Raw genomic sequence first — 14557 nt, forward strand, 5'->3', positions numbered from 1 at the left:
GGAAAATGAATAGAAATATATAGCAGTGGGGGGAGGGGACTCGGGAGCCACTAGAAAGTCACAGGTGGACCTGGAAGGCATAGTGCTAAGTACCATAAGCCAGGCACAGACAGACAGAGTCACATGATCTCATTCTTAGGCAGCATCTAGGAAGGTCAAACTCCTAGAAGCAGAGAGTAGAATGGTGGTTTCCTGGGGTCAAGGGAAAGAGCTCTTAGACAGGGATCTGGAGAAAGTCACCAAGGGGATCCCAAAGTTAAATTCTGTATGATGAATGTGATTTACAGACCTGATGGGCAGCACAGTGACTAGCAGATTGCACTGCCTTGATATGAGAGCCGCTGAGCATGTGATTTGGGGGGTTTCCTCTGCCACAGTGGGCAGAGAGGAGATATGTGACACTCCATCAGCACAGGACCCTTTTATCAGTTATGTCACAAAAAATAAAAATCAGAAAAGAAAGTATATGTCACTTTTTTCTGCATGCAAAGGCCAAAGAAACTAATTGCTGGTTATTATTTTGGGGGAGTTGGCTTTCAACTGTCTGTATTCATTCCTGGGTAAGAGAAATGTTATCAAACCCCAGATATGCAGTTCACAGCAAAAGGACAGAGACTCTAATTCTGCTCAAACTCCACATTTTTTGCTGACTAGAGCTATTCCTGGGGCAGGGTGGCAGGGGGAGCTGTTTGTTTTGTTGTTTCTTTGAGACCAGGCTTGCCATGTAGCCCAGGCTAGCCTAGAATTCGCAATAATGGTCCTGCTTCTGATTTCTGAGTGCTGGGACTGTAAGTGTACACCACTGTGTCCAGCCCTTTTAGTTTGTCTGACAAAGTTCACTTTTATGTTTAATTTTATGAGTGCATGTGCATCTATACGGAGGTATATACTCTTGAGTGAAGGTGTCTTCAGCGTTCAGAAGAGAATACTGGATCCTCTAGGGCTCAAGTTACAGGCTTTTGTGAGGCGCCCAACATAGGTGCACCTCTTAGTTTTCTGAATGAAAATTCCAAAGAAATTACAGAAACAAATTCATCTCTTACAGAACGGCTTTTGTAGGGATTTGTGGGAAGAAAACAAAAGTCAAACTATTTGCCACCTCCAACTTCCCATTTCTTTCCGTGTGCTGTTTTCTATCATCTCCTGAGAAAGGCTTTGGAGATTGGGCATCTTAGTATAAAAGAACAAACAAAGCTGGTCTAATAACTCTCAGGAAGAAGGACTCATTTGTATTCCCCCCAAACTAAGAAAAATTAGGTTACCTGTGTCTACAAAGTTTTCAATAAAGATTTTTTTTCAAAATTACCATATAGTTATGTGACCAGCCCTCCAGATTTGAGCTATCTGTTTCCTTTTTCAGTTCAAAAAGCTTTAAAGATTTTATTTATGTGTAGAGTGTTTTGCCTGCATGCGTGTGTGTGTGTGTGTGTGTGTGTGTGTGTGTGTGTGTGTGTGTGTGAGCCATGCACATGCTTGGTGTCCTCAGAGGTCAGAAGAGGGCATGAGATTCCTTGGAACTATGGCACAGACATATGCAGGCAAAACACCCATACACATGAAAATAATTAATGTTCTTAACTAAATAAAATATTATTCTGGGGGGAAGAGTTGGAAATGACATTGACCATGCACCAGAAGAGACCAGGAAGAGCTTCAGATGGTTGTAAGATACCATAGAGTGCTAGAAATCACACATAGGTCCTCAGCAAGAGTGGCAAGCGGCCTTCATAGGTCCCTGGGCCCTCTTTTATTTTTCAGGAAAAAGTTTTAGCTTCAGTAAGAGTCAAATAAGGTCTGGGCAGAAAGCAGATGGTGGCGTGTCCTCACGGCGGCGGTAGGTCTGCCAGTCAGTGCCCAAGAATGAAAAGCAAGATTGTTGAAGGGTTCACTCAAGGACGGCCACACAGAGGGTAGATCACCTTTCCCTAAAACTGATCTGCCTTCTAAAGTTGACATGTTATCACTACTGGTTTAAACGAATCAAATCTGACTTCTCAACCAGATTTTCTTTAAAAAAAAAAAAAGTCACACGTCTTTTCTGTAAGACTTTAGGATACTTAATTTTGATAGAGCCAAGTGAAAATGGGTTCTTAAAGATTCTTTAGAGTGCATCCTAAGAATTCTTCAAAGAATTTCTTCTATCTCTTACTATGAATAGATAAAATTATGTACATAAAATGAAATATGTGAAAGTAAGATACTTCAGTTGCAGGAAGTGGAGGCACAGACATGATTTTCAGTAAGTGGGAAGTGTGGTAACCAGGCCTTGCAGAGCACAGCACTCTCCTCACGCTGTCCCCAGGTAACTCTGTAACCTGTTTCGACTGTGGACTGCTGCACTGGTGAAACTAAAGCACTTCCTATGCTGAGGTAAACTTTGAGCTTCCTCGTGTGTCTGTACAGGAAAGACGGCTACCATGAAAGGGGTCTCATGCCCTGACGTTGACTGTTATGAAGAAGATCAGACACAGGCAGAGGACATGGAATTGTAGGAATAAGAGAGGGGTAGAGATGATGGCAGAGAAAGGGAAGAAAGAGAACTGTCCGACCACTCCACACTTGTTTAAGAGTCAGTTTTGAGGTCTCTTTAAAGACTTAATTATTTATTCCCGGTACTTGGGAAGCAGAGGCAAGTGGATCTCTCAATTCAAGGCCAACATGGTCTACAAAGCAAATTCCAGGACAGCCAGGGCTACATATAGAAACCTTATCTCAAGAATAGTGTGTGCATACACACACACACACACACACACACACACACACACACACACACATTTATTTATTTATTTATTTATTTACTTACTTACTTATTTACTTATAGAGTCTATTAATGTATATGCAGAATGTTCATGTAGTACGAGAGGGGCCCAGAAGAAGGCATCATATTCCCTGGAACTGAGGTTATAGGTGGCTTTGAGACATCTATTGTGGGTGGCAAGGTATTGAACCTGGGTCCTCTGCAAGAGCAACAAGTGCTCTCTTAATTGCTGAGCCATCTCTCTAGCTAAAGTTTGTTTTGTTTTGTCTTGTGAAACAAGATCTCACGAAGCCCAAGCTGGCCTTGAATTCACTATGAAGACTAGGCTGACCTTGAATTACTAATCCTGCCTCCACCAGGACTGGAGTTATAGGCATGTGATCACGTCTAGTTGAGGAAGCCATCTTGGACATCTGGTCTGTTGGTGCTTTGGATAAGTCTAGCCACAGTCACCAACTGACACAGGAAACCTTGAGGAAGAACCATCTTGCTGAAGGCAGTCATTACAAAGGACTGAAAAATCACAGTGCATTGTTGGTTTGGGCCACTATATTTTTGGAGATTTGTATGACAGTGTCAGGACAATTAACTCAAGGAAAGGAAAATGGAAAGAGGCTAAGAGAGGAAGGAGGACGAAGGGAAATCTGATCCTACTAGGAAGTGGGTGACGGCTTTTGATTCTGAAGGTTAAAGACTGTCCAACACTGGGAGGCAACATGCAGGAGGAGTAAGGAAGAATCCTGACACAGGCAGGTGGTGTACATCTGTAACCAGAAGGAAAAGATCAGGGGACCAAAAACTCAAGAACAGCATGGAGAGAGATGACTCAGTGGACACAGGGCAAGCAGCAGAACTTAGTCCAGTCCCCAGCGCCCACATGATAAGGGTACATCTGTATAATCCCAGTCCTTGGGAAACTAGGATGGGACACCAAGTCTAGAGAATTCCTGGGGCTTGCAGGCCAGCCTGTTTAGCCAAATAAGTGAGTTCCAGATTCAGTGAGAGACCCTGCCTCGAAAAATAAGGTGGGAAACAATGGAGTAGATACCAAAGCTTGATCTCTGGTCTCTATACGCTTCCACACATATGTATACATGTGTATACACTCACACCCCCACAGGCATGCATGCATGTGTGTGTGTGCATGCACACACAGACACGTAAACTAAAGGCTTAGCTCAAAAAAAAAGAAACAAAAAGGAAAGAAAAAAAGGGTAAAGAATCTGGCAAATTCTCACAGGCATAAAAAAAGATAAAGATCCTAGAAACAAGGCAGCCATTACTTTATTACAATGTGAATTACAGCCCCTTGCCATCTAAGAGAACACTGAACATTCTTTCCTTTTATCCTCTTCAGAGGACATTCACATTCACCATAACCCGGGAGCCTTTGACTCGTGCCTACATTTCTTTACCCAACCCCTCCTGCTACAGTTCTCTGACCTTCTCAGGTGCCTTAGTGTGAGCCGTCCTGCCTTCCTCTTTTCCTCCCAGGGGGTGTGGCCACCAATACGTTTGCTGGGAGCTCGCTACATCTCTGCTTTCATTGTGCATATAGTTGTGTGGACCCAAGTGTGCGCTGGTGGCTCACAGGGACAAATGACATGAATCCACTTACTTAGGTTTCTGCCTCCATGTGTATCTGAAAGCCATAGAACACTACACTTTGAGTGTTCAATGTCCCCGCCCCGCACCCCTTGGCCTCACATGTTTTAAAGAGATGCTCTTCTGCCAACCATTCTGTTTTGGAAGAATGGAACCTTTAAGAAATGGAACCTCCCTGGAGGAAGTGGGCCCCTACCATTGGACTTTAATGTTTCTCCGTCTTGTCCAACTTCCTGTTTGATTTTTGCTTCCTAACTGCAGATGTCATGGCCCCAGTTGCTTCCGATTGATTTATGCTGCCATGGACCCATCTCGGATTCCTACCACCGTGATTTCCCTGCCTTGATGGACTGTATCCTTTCTCAATCCTTGAGCCCAAATAAACTCTTCCTTACTGTTGTGGTGTGAAATCTCAGCTTCCCTTTGTTTTTCTTGTGTGACGTTGTTGACAATATACTCAAGTTACAGCATTAGTTGAGTGGGGATAGCATTTCCTAAGATCAGGTGAGACTATCCATTCAGCAGAGCCAAGGACATCGTGCAAATATGCACAATAAATATTGTGACAGTCCCAGGCAGTGATTTGAGAATCCAGCCCTGGGAGTTCAGAACAGCCCTGGGCCGAGTCCTCTAGATAGTGCCAATTAATACTTTCTGTGATTAGCTTTGTCTTTCGGAACAGTGTATCCTGCACTAATGAAATCACAGTCTCCTCTCTAGTAAAACAGCCCTGCCTTCTCCAAGGCAAATAATAATTCCTAGAATTTTTTACTTCAGGGACCAGTTAAAACTTTTCTTCTTAAACAGTAATAACCTTGTACAAGGTCACCTACTTTCTGTTTGCCCTTTGTAAGGTCAGTGGAAACAAAACAACGCTCTGTGTTCTTTCAGCTGTCGCTCCAGATTTCTACAGCAGTGCATTTGTTTTAACACTAAGTAAAACAGAAAGGACACTACTGAACAGTAGAATTCTGTCCTTTCAGTGGAAGGAACTTGGCTTGCAAAACTCACTCTACTCTCTCTGTTTGCCTCAGATTCAATCTGTTTAGATTTCAGACTGGCCCTGGATCTTGGGCCACACTACAGGGTCCATCATCACCCTAAGAGCAGAGATGACAGGTTTAAGGAGGATGCAGCTCGTGGAGGCCTGCACTGAAGCAGGACAAGAACTAACCTATTCGTAGAATGTGAGCAGCATCACTGCACTCCTGCCTGGTCCATCCCCACCTCTGCCCCAAGTTTGTCATATCATGAGCAGCGTGCCTACCACGTCTCGCCTCTTAGAAACAAACACGTCTACTACCTATGTGTGAACCACTGCCATTTATAGGGTTTCATTTTTCTCTTTCTCCCTTGAAGTTTTTTTTTTCTCCTAGAGGCTGGAGGAGAAAAAGGACAGGCATGCTCACAGTTCGTGTGCAGATGGTGCCTGCAGATGCCCAGCTGCTTCTCAAACTGGGGAACAGGCTGCAGGTCCTGCAGGTGGGCAGAGCTATTCTGAGGGTACTCTTGATTAGTCTCATCTTCCCTTCCTCATCCTTCCCTCAGATGGGTCTATTAAACACATGGGCATTTCCTTACAAGAGTTGGTGGATGTCGTTAACCAGTCCACCTCTCTTCTTTGCCCTTACCATGAATGGATCCATTAAAAACACAGCCTATTCCTCACAAGCACTGGCATAGATGTGGAGAAGGTGAACTCTTAGGTGTTACTGGTCAGAATGGAAGATTAGGTATGGCTGCTGTGAAGAATGTTGTATGACAATCAACATGCTCATTGGTGGACTTACCACAGGAGCAGTCATTCTCTCTCTAGATATGCTACGGCCATGACATAGGAGTGCTGTGTCTAACAGTCAAAAGCCAAGAGCCAGGCAAGTGTCTGCCAATGTACAAAACATGGTAGGTAACCACAATAAAATATTCTTCAGCCTTAAAGGGGGAAGAATGTTCTCACATGACGACAGTACGGATGAATCTTGAGGCATTGTGCTAAGTGAAATAAGCCACACACCAGGGGCTACACAGTGCATGGTTACATTTATAAGATGTCTTAGGTCAGCATCAGAGACAGCAGAAGAATGCTGTTGCCAGGAGCTGAGGAAATGGAAACTGGAAAATTCATGGTGAGTGAATTGAGTTCCAGCTTGGAAGAGAAAAATGTTCTGGGGTGACTAAAGAGTAACATGAATATACTTGCTTCCATAGGACTGCATACCCAAAAGCTTTTAAATTACAGAGCTGGAGAGATGGCTCAGTAGTTAAGAGTGCCTCCTGCTCTTGCAGAGAACCCGGTTATGGTTACAGGCAGTTCACAACCACCTGTAATTCCAGTTCCCAGGGAACTGATGTCATCTCTGGCCTCTGCAGCTGCCAAGCACACACAGGTTGCACATACATGCAAGCAGACAAACACTTAAACACATTTGAAAAAAAGATGCATCTTTTAAAATGATGAATTTAGGCTATGTATATTTTTACCACAATAAAAATAACCTACTAAATATAGACACTGTATCTATCACAGGATCATACCCAGCTAAATTAAAACCTTCTTACTCTTTCCCTAGGATAACCAATCCTTCAAGTTTTCTCAAGTATTTCAAAAAATGATCTTTCTCTATTTGGCTTATTGGAATTGGGGTCCCAGATGAGTTCTTCCTTTTCAGTGTTGTTGTTGTTGTTGTTTTTTATCTCTTGAGTCATTTTTTTAAAGCTAGTTAACCAGACATAAGAAGAACTCCATTAGCCCAAGGATTTTTTTTTTAAAGGACACGAATAGCAACATGAGAAGCACAGCCCTAAAATCATGGAGATGATGACTCTCACTTTCAATGCTGTGTTAGGGGCTAAGTCAGGCCTGTGACAGGGGACTGAAACACATGCCGCCCATCTAACATATGACCTAGGCTAGCCTCAAGCTTGAGCTAGTGATGTTCCTGCCTATGCTCACTAAGTGCTGGGGTCAGTGGTGTATCCCACCACACCCAGCTTTACTTGGAATGTGTGCAGATGTGTGTGAGAGGCCTCGTGATGCCCTCTCTTACAGCATGCTCCTGGATTCTACCTGGGTAGAGCTCTCTCTTCCCAAGAACTCACCTACTTCTCAGAACTCTGGCAGGCCATCTATAGAATATCTCACTGTGGGAGTTTTTGAGGGAAGGTTTGTGTGTACATGCCTGATTTGTGTGTGTGTGTGTGTGTGTGTGTGTGTGTGTGTGTGTGTGTAGATGCCAGTATGCATGCACATAAAGGCCAGATGACAATCTTGGGCATCATACCTCAAGAGCTGACTGACTACCTTGGGGATTATTTTTTGGTTTAGGGTATTTCAATGAGACCTGGTGCTCATAGATAAGCTTACTGTCTAAAAGGGTGGGGGGGGGGGATTTTAAGTTTTTCATTTTATGTGATTACTTGACTTGAGGCTCGAAGCCTGCAAAATTAGTAGAGGAGTCCCTTCGGTAAGTGCTGACTCAGTGGTGGCACCTTATTAGTAGAGTGATGCTGACGGCACACTAGGCAGGCTATATCTATTCCAATGTCACAGTCCAATATAATTTGCTTCAGGGTAAATGTATGCAATTCTTCAACAGTGAACCATATGCACAGATTCACGCCTCCACCAACTCATAGGGACAGACAAATCTGCCGCCACAAAAGAACTTCACTGGGCTATCCTTCTGTCCCAATGTGTTAAGACTAGTATATAAGCATGTGAGAGAAAGAGCGAGCAAGCAGGCTGTGAACGAACATTTAGTGCCTACATACCGTCACTAATAGTGAAGGCAGCCCAAGTCATTCGTTGTTAGCATCATTATTGTTATAGCTGTTTTGAAACAGGATAGGATGTAGCCCAGGTTGGCCTCAAAGATATAAAATACAAGAGATGACCTTGAACTTCTGGTTTTTCTGTCATGACCTCCTAAGTGCTAGGATTGTAGGTGTGCACTGCTATGCACAGTTTGTGCACGGCTGGGAACGGAACACAGAGCCTCACACACACAAGGCAAGCACTCTACTGAGTGAGCTACGCACACCGTGTCCTCAAGTCTCTTATTAAAAAGTCATTTTACAACCACCCTAAGTGAACAAATTTTACATATAAATAGATAAACGACTGTAAGTAAATAAATAAGTTTTTTTTAAAAAAAAATCCCTAAGTAAGTAAATTTTACAACTCTCAGAATTTTCTATTTCCACACCCAAATATAGGTATTAATGTCATTTTAGGTTGGGAATATGCTTGGTAGCTTCAACTCTTAACCTCTCAGTAGGAAAATAAGTAGATATCAGCTCCCATCAAGGAACACATCTGGCATTTGACAAATGCGCATCAGGAAATCTCAGGGTACCATTAATATCAAGCAACTTACAAGGACTCGATAAGTAACCAGGCCACATTTAGGAAAACTTAATATACACAGTATATATTTTTTCACAAGTGATTAAAAAAAAAATCGCGTTTGGTCAGAACAGCTAGAACAACCTAAGAGGAAAAGCAGACCTTCTCCCACATCTCCCCCCTCCACAGCAGAGCAATACCGGACATCGTGTTCTCAGGGAGGCGGGGAGGAGACTGAGCCTGGACTCAGGGCATCACAGGAGCAATTTCTCTCCCCCGACCTGGTTTGTGCAGAGCCTCCTTCCCGGTGTTGGTTCTCACGGAGTTTGCGTCCACTGTGCTTTTTCTCTTAGCTCCTTTGGGTGACTTACACATCTGCAGATCCTTGTTTCCCATCACTTCTCAGAAAGTCCATTATCTTAGCACTGTGCTTGGGCTTCCTTCTCTTCATTGCCTCCTCCAAGATTGACAGCTGGACGATTGACGGAGTTTCTAACATTCCTCATCTCTTGTCTGCTCTGGGTCCTTTCTGCTTTCCATTGCTCTGTTCGTTTTTTAATCTTGTTGTAGGTGGAGTGGTTACTTTAAGTATACTTACCAATTAATCCACAGTCTGTCCCTCGTGTTGTTTAGTAGAAGATGTTCCTTTTCACTAGTGTTGGGTCTGCCCAGCCTCCTTAGAACATCCTATATTGTTCTTACCATGTAGTTCTTGAAGCTTCTGTCGAGCCTGGGGACGATTCTCCAATAGATGGTTAAATGGATGCTCCTCTCCCGTTTCGCCGATGACCTCCAACTTTAGTAGGGTGCCTCCTTGTGTGTTTGGGGGTTTGGGTTCTTCAATATTTTCTCGGTTAAAATTCCACTGTGAATGTTTAAATAGATGTTTCTGTTGTTCCTCACAAAATGCCATTTTGCTTTTGGGAGGACTTTATTTCCTAGGCATCCCAGCTTGCTGTGTGACCCTCAGCAATAGCTCCCTGACTTTGTTTTGAGCCCATGCTGGTCTCAGCTCTGTAGCAGTGCCAGCTTTTGCTCTTGTAGAAACCTGGCCTGTATGTGCACTTGTTCATGGGAATGAAACCTGACCCTCATGTGCACTCAGGAGCAACCCTGATTCCCTGGCCCTCATGTGCACTCAGGAAAATCTCTCTCTGACACTCATGCCCACTCAGGACCATCCCTGAGCCCCTGACCTTCATGTCTCAAACCTATTTTGCCTCTCCCCGCCTCCCTAAATCTCAAATCTGACAGACTCCAACAGGGAGTCCAGAGATTATGTATTCTGAAACTTCCATATTTTGAAGTCTTATCTTTCCAATTTCTTTTTTGAAAAGGAAATTACTTGGACAGTATTTGGGACACCTCCCTCTTAAATCTCAAGGGTGTTGTAAAAACAGCTTCGTGTCTGAAGCATTTCCAAAGCAGTTAAGCCATGAGAGTGATTACCTTGTCTGTCCTTTGAACAGTCCCTGGAGTTGGAGCTAGTCCGACCGTCACCACAAAATCAAAAGGAGTCAAAGGCCAAAGGCCACTAACAGTTACGATTTCAACCCTTCTCTGTACGGCCATCCCTGCCAGTGTCTCCTCCAGTCTGCTGTTCTTCCTGAAAGTGGGTGTTTTACTCCCAGGAACATTGATTCCTCCTAACTCCCCTGCACCAGGGCACCTCCTGGAGACTCTTCCGTCTCCTGTTAGAGCCAGAGGTTGACAACCAAGCCCCAGCACAGGACATTTTTCAAAGAAGCTCTTTAATGTGTATATCTTTTTCAAATTTAAACCGTAGGTTGGATGGCTTTTAGACCATAGTCATGTATTCCCCACAGTTACAGAGAGAGGCCAGAAGGCCAGGATCGAACCACCACATCCAGGGTTTGCTGAGGGCCCGGTTCCCAGGCAGAACCTCCTCAGTTTGTTCTCATGTGGTTCTCAGCAAGGCGGCCTCTGGGGCTCCATTTCTTCCTCTATGGTTCTGAGGGAACCGAAACCACAGAAAAAATTATGCTAATACAAATACGCTAGTACATCGCTAAACTCTACTCTTAGCCTCTCGCAACCCTTTCCTTTAAAAATACTTTAGTTTTTAATTACATGTACACGTGTGTGCTGGGGGGATGGCATGTGCATATGTGTGAGTCCAGAAAAGGTTGCTAGATTCCTCTGGAAAAGGAGTTACCAGCAGTTGTAAACCACCTGGTGTGGGTGCTGGGAATCAAACCCGGGTCTGTGGAAGAGCAGCCATCAGTCTTAACCGCTGAGTCATCTCCCCAGCTCTATGGGACCACATATGTAAATACAAATACTAATTTCACTCATGAAGACTCTTGGTCTGGTGACCAGTCACCTCCCAAAGCCCTCACTTCTCACGCTATCATGTTATCAGATCTAAACACAAGAATCTAGCTGGGAGAGGGGACACCAATGTTCAGTCTGTGAGAGCAATGTGGTACTTTTTTCTGAATCTGCAGTTGAGGGGCTGGAGAAATGGATCTGTGGCTAAAGGCTTGTACTACTGCAGACAGCCCAAGGTTCAGATCCCAGCACCCATGTCAGTCAGCTCACGACTAGCTGTAACTCCAGCTTCAGGGGATCGGATGCCCTGTTCTGGCCTCCTTGGCCACTAATTCAGTGTATCACACACATATGCACATAATTAGATATAACAATAATAAATCCTTAAAGCGTCTGGTAAGACTTAATCCCAGGAAGCCTTTTGCTACAATTGGATCTTAAGAGCACCCCAAAAGTCCCTGGGCTAACGACTTGGCCCATAGCATAGTGTTACTGAAAGAAGCGTTAAGAGATGGACAGACAGGCAGTCTTAGGACGTCACTGGATATCTGACCTTGAAGAGGAGAATAGACTCCGTGTAGCTACTTTTCCCATCGCTATAACAGAAGGAGGAGACGTACTTATTGTGGCTCACCATCTCAGAGGCATCTGTCCAGCAGGTCAGGAGGATGTGACAGCATCTAGCAGTTCACAACATGGTGGCCAGAGATCAGAGAGAGACCGGAAGGGCCCAGGACAAGACACTCCTAATGATCAACACCCAGTGGCCTACTTCCTTCAGCAAGATCCTGTTTTCTAATGTTTCCAGAACCTCCCAGAATAGAACCTCTAGCCGGGGACCAAGCATTCTAAGGACGAGGTTCTGGGGAAGATTTCGCATTCAGGCCATGGAAGGAATCCATGTTCTTCTGTCACACTCACGAGGTGAGCGACTGTGTTCTGCCGTGTGTTTCTCCCGTGAGAAGCTGCCTTAGCACGGGTATAAAAGCAACAGAGCCAGCTGACCCTATATGGAAGGCTTCAAAACCACAGCCAAAGGAGCCTTTCCTCTTTGCAGGTGTTCCCCTTCGGTGTGTGTTACAGTGATTGATGGCTGCCTTCCTTCACCTTACCCACCCCTGCTGGTTTTGGTGCCCTCTACTCTCAGTTCCCATAAGGTCTCATGGGAATCAGCAGAATCGCGGCCCTACGTTGTATGAGCAGCTGTCACCTGCTGCACTGTAAGCTCACAGGGCAGCCTCTTGGCATGCTCACCTCCAAGCCTGAAAGAGACGGCTTATGGCTGGGAGCTCAGGGATGACAAATGCACTAGCTATGACTGGGCACTCTGTCCTGGGCTCTGGAGCATGCTCAGGGCACGTGTGGAGTGAGAATTAAATGGCAGGCTTCTCACCTCTGCCCTAGTGACCTTTCCCCCTGAGATTCAGGAGTGATTTGAGAAGAGCTGCACTGCACGGTGGCTCTCCTGGGGTTGCTGGTTTTAAAGCAGCAGTTCCTACAGGCCAAAAGGACGCCTCAGGATTTAAACTCCAAGTTTTATAAAGCAAAAGAAGGAAATTAATCCAATCATTATTGGATTATTAATTCAGTTACAGTCAAGTTATAGCACGGGTCACCACGCATAAGAAGGAGGGATGAATTTCTGTATCACACCTTTCATTCACAGCAGCAGACCTGATTCATGCCTACTTTTTTTTCCTCTTCCATTATTTTTATATAATCATTGTGATATTCACATCACATAAAGCCAGCCATTTTGCAGTAAGTGATTCAGCAGCTTTTAGTGCACTGATTAACATACACCTCAACTTTAAGCCAATTCCAGAAAGATTCCATGTTCCCAAAATACACTTGATTAAACGGTAGCTCCTCATTCTTTCCTATCTCAACGTAAGGTCAGCTGCGTAGTGCAACGGAGAAAGACGCCGGGAAGTCGGTGCATACTGTCATGTCAGTGTGCAGAGCCTGGTGCCCAGCACGCAGTAGGTCCACAGTGAGCATCTGTCGAGTTGGACAGAAAGGAGTTTAATCTGGAGGGGTCACAGAAGAGAGTCTGAGAGGGAGAACTGGATTGATGTTGCAGACTGATAGTTAAAAAACTGAACAGGATAGCACTGTGATCAACACCGTGAGAAAAGCGGAGAGGAGGCTGAAGACGAGCAAAGACAAGAGATGCCTTCTCGCCAGAACAAACTCTGGCAACGTTCAAAAGCGAGGAACCCTCATCAAATGACTTTTGTGCGCTCTTTTGAAAGCCAGGTGTGCAGAAGATGTGGGTAGGAAGATGGTGCAAGTGCTTTAACCATTCTCAGTCTTTCCGGGTAGCCATAAAACTGTAGACAGGCTTATGTTATTGTATCATGTATTGGACTGTGGCTTCAAAATTCCTTTTTAGTAGATTTGCTTGTGTTTACTCTTTGGTGAGGAGACCTTTGAGGTAGAAAAAGTGACAAGATATTTTGTTGCAAAACATAATCTGTAGACTCCAACCGTCCCTGGGGCCACCAGAAAACACAACTGTTTCTTTTATCTGGAGCCTGGTTTAGCAAACTCTCCACGACCAGGGACTGTGTTAACATCTGCTTATCTGACCAATTTGGGTTTTTTTTTTTTTTGTTTTTTTTTTTAACCACTTCCAGGAAAAAGCCTAGAAGAGGAAAAATAAAAACCTCCAAACTGGAAAACCATCTCCTGAAGAATTGAGAGTTCACCTATGCTGGGCTGGGCAACTGTTTTTCAAACTGGGTGGCAAAAAGAAACAACAACAACAACAAAAACCCCAAAACATTAAATCTTGGCTTTTGCCACGTGGACTTAACTGTAACAATGGAGCTATTTGGTTCAATGAAACATTCAAGTTTTGAAAGTGTTAAAAAAAAAAAAAAAAAAAGAACCAATAGGCCAGTCCCCTGCTTCAGTTCCCAAGGTTGCCAAAGTTCATATTCCTATCAAATTACACCACATCAGATAACCTATTATAATCCGTGGCGTGGCACTCGGTGAGCCAAACACAGGGATGTGGGTAGAGTTCTTTCTCATGATCCTTCCCAACCTCTCCCGCATGGGTTTGGCACAGGGCAGTCTAGGCTCCAAGGCTAACACATCTACGTCACCAGGCCACCTGCACACAGCCCTCCTCAAGCTTCCTCTCTCTAACGCTCAGGCCAGTGACTAGGGAAAAAGAAAACACAGGTGTGTGTCCCAGAAGTGAGGATGAGGAGTTCCGTTTTGTGTTTCATCTGGCTCAAGTGCCCCTGGCAGCTTGTAGCAGGTAGCAGCATGTATCTGTCCAATGAGGGGACAACCCCTCCCCAAACCCCACCCTACCCCAAAGCCAGCAGAACTGCATTTCTCAAGTACTGGTTGGCCTGGCAACTGCAAGGTTGCACCCTGGAAGACTTTCCAGTCAAACTAAAAGCTAAGACATCATGAGAGGATGGAGGTCTTAGCAGGATTGTGTTGATGCCTTGTGGGGGGTGGAGGGTGGTAGGGGGTTCTAAACCCAAGAATGAAAAGATGCCACTATGGGGGTACAAACAGCTTCCTAGCACAGCCAC

The 14557-nt window shown here is 44.6% G+C and overlaps 1 protein-coding gene across 7 annotated transcripts in view; it reads right to left on the reverse strand.

The window, feature by feature from the left end:
* Bmp6 (bone morphogenetic protein 6) overlaps window positions 1–14557 on the reverse strand; it is a 261855-nt gene that overhangs the window by 33748 nt on the left and 213550 nt on the right. The gene's annotated exons all lie outside the window — the stretch shown is intronic.

Source organism: Rattus norvegicus, chromosome 17 (assembly GCF_036323735.1).
Source record: "Rattus norvegicus strain BN/NHsdMcwi chromosome 17, GRCr8, whole genome shotgun sequence".
Taxonomy (NCBI): Eukaryota; Metazoa; Chordata; class Mammalia; order Rodentia; family Muridae; genus Rattus; species Rattus norvegicus.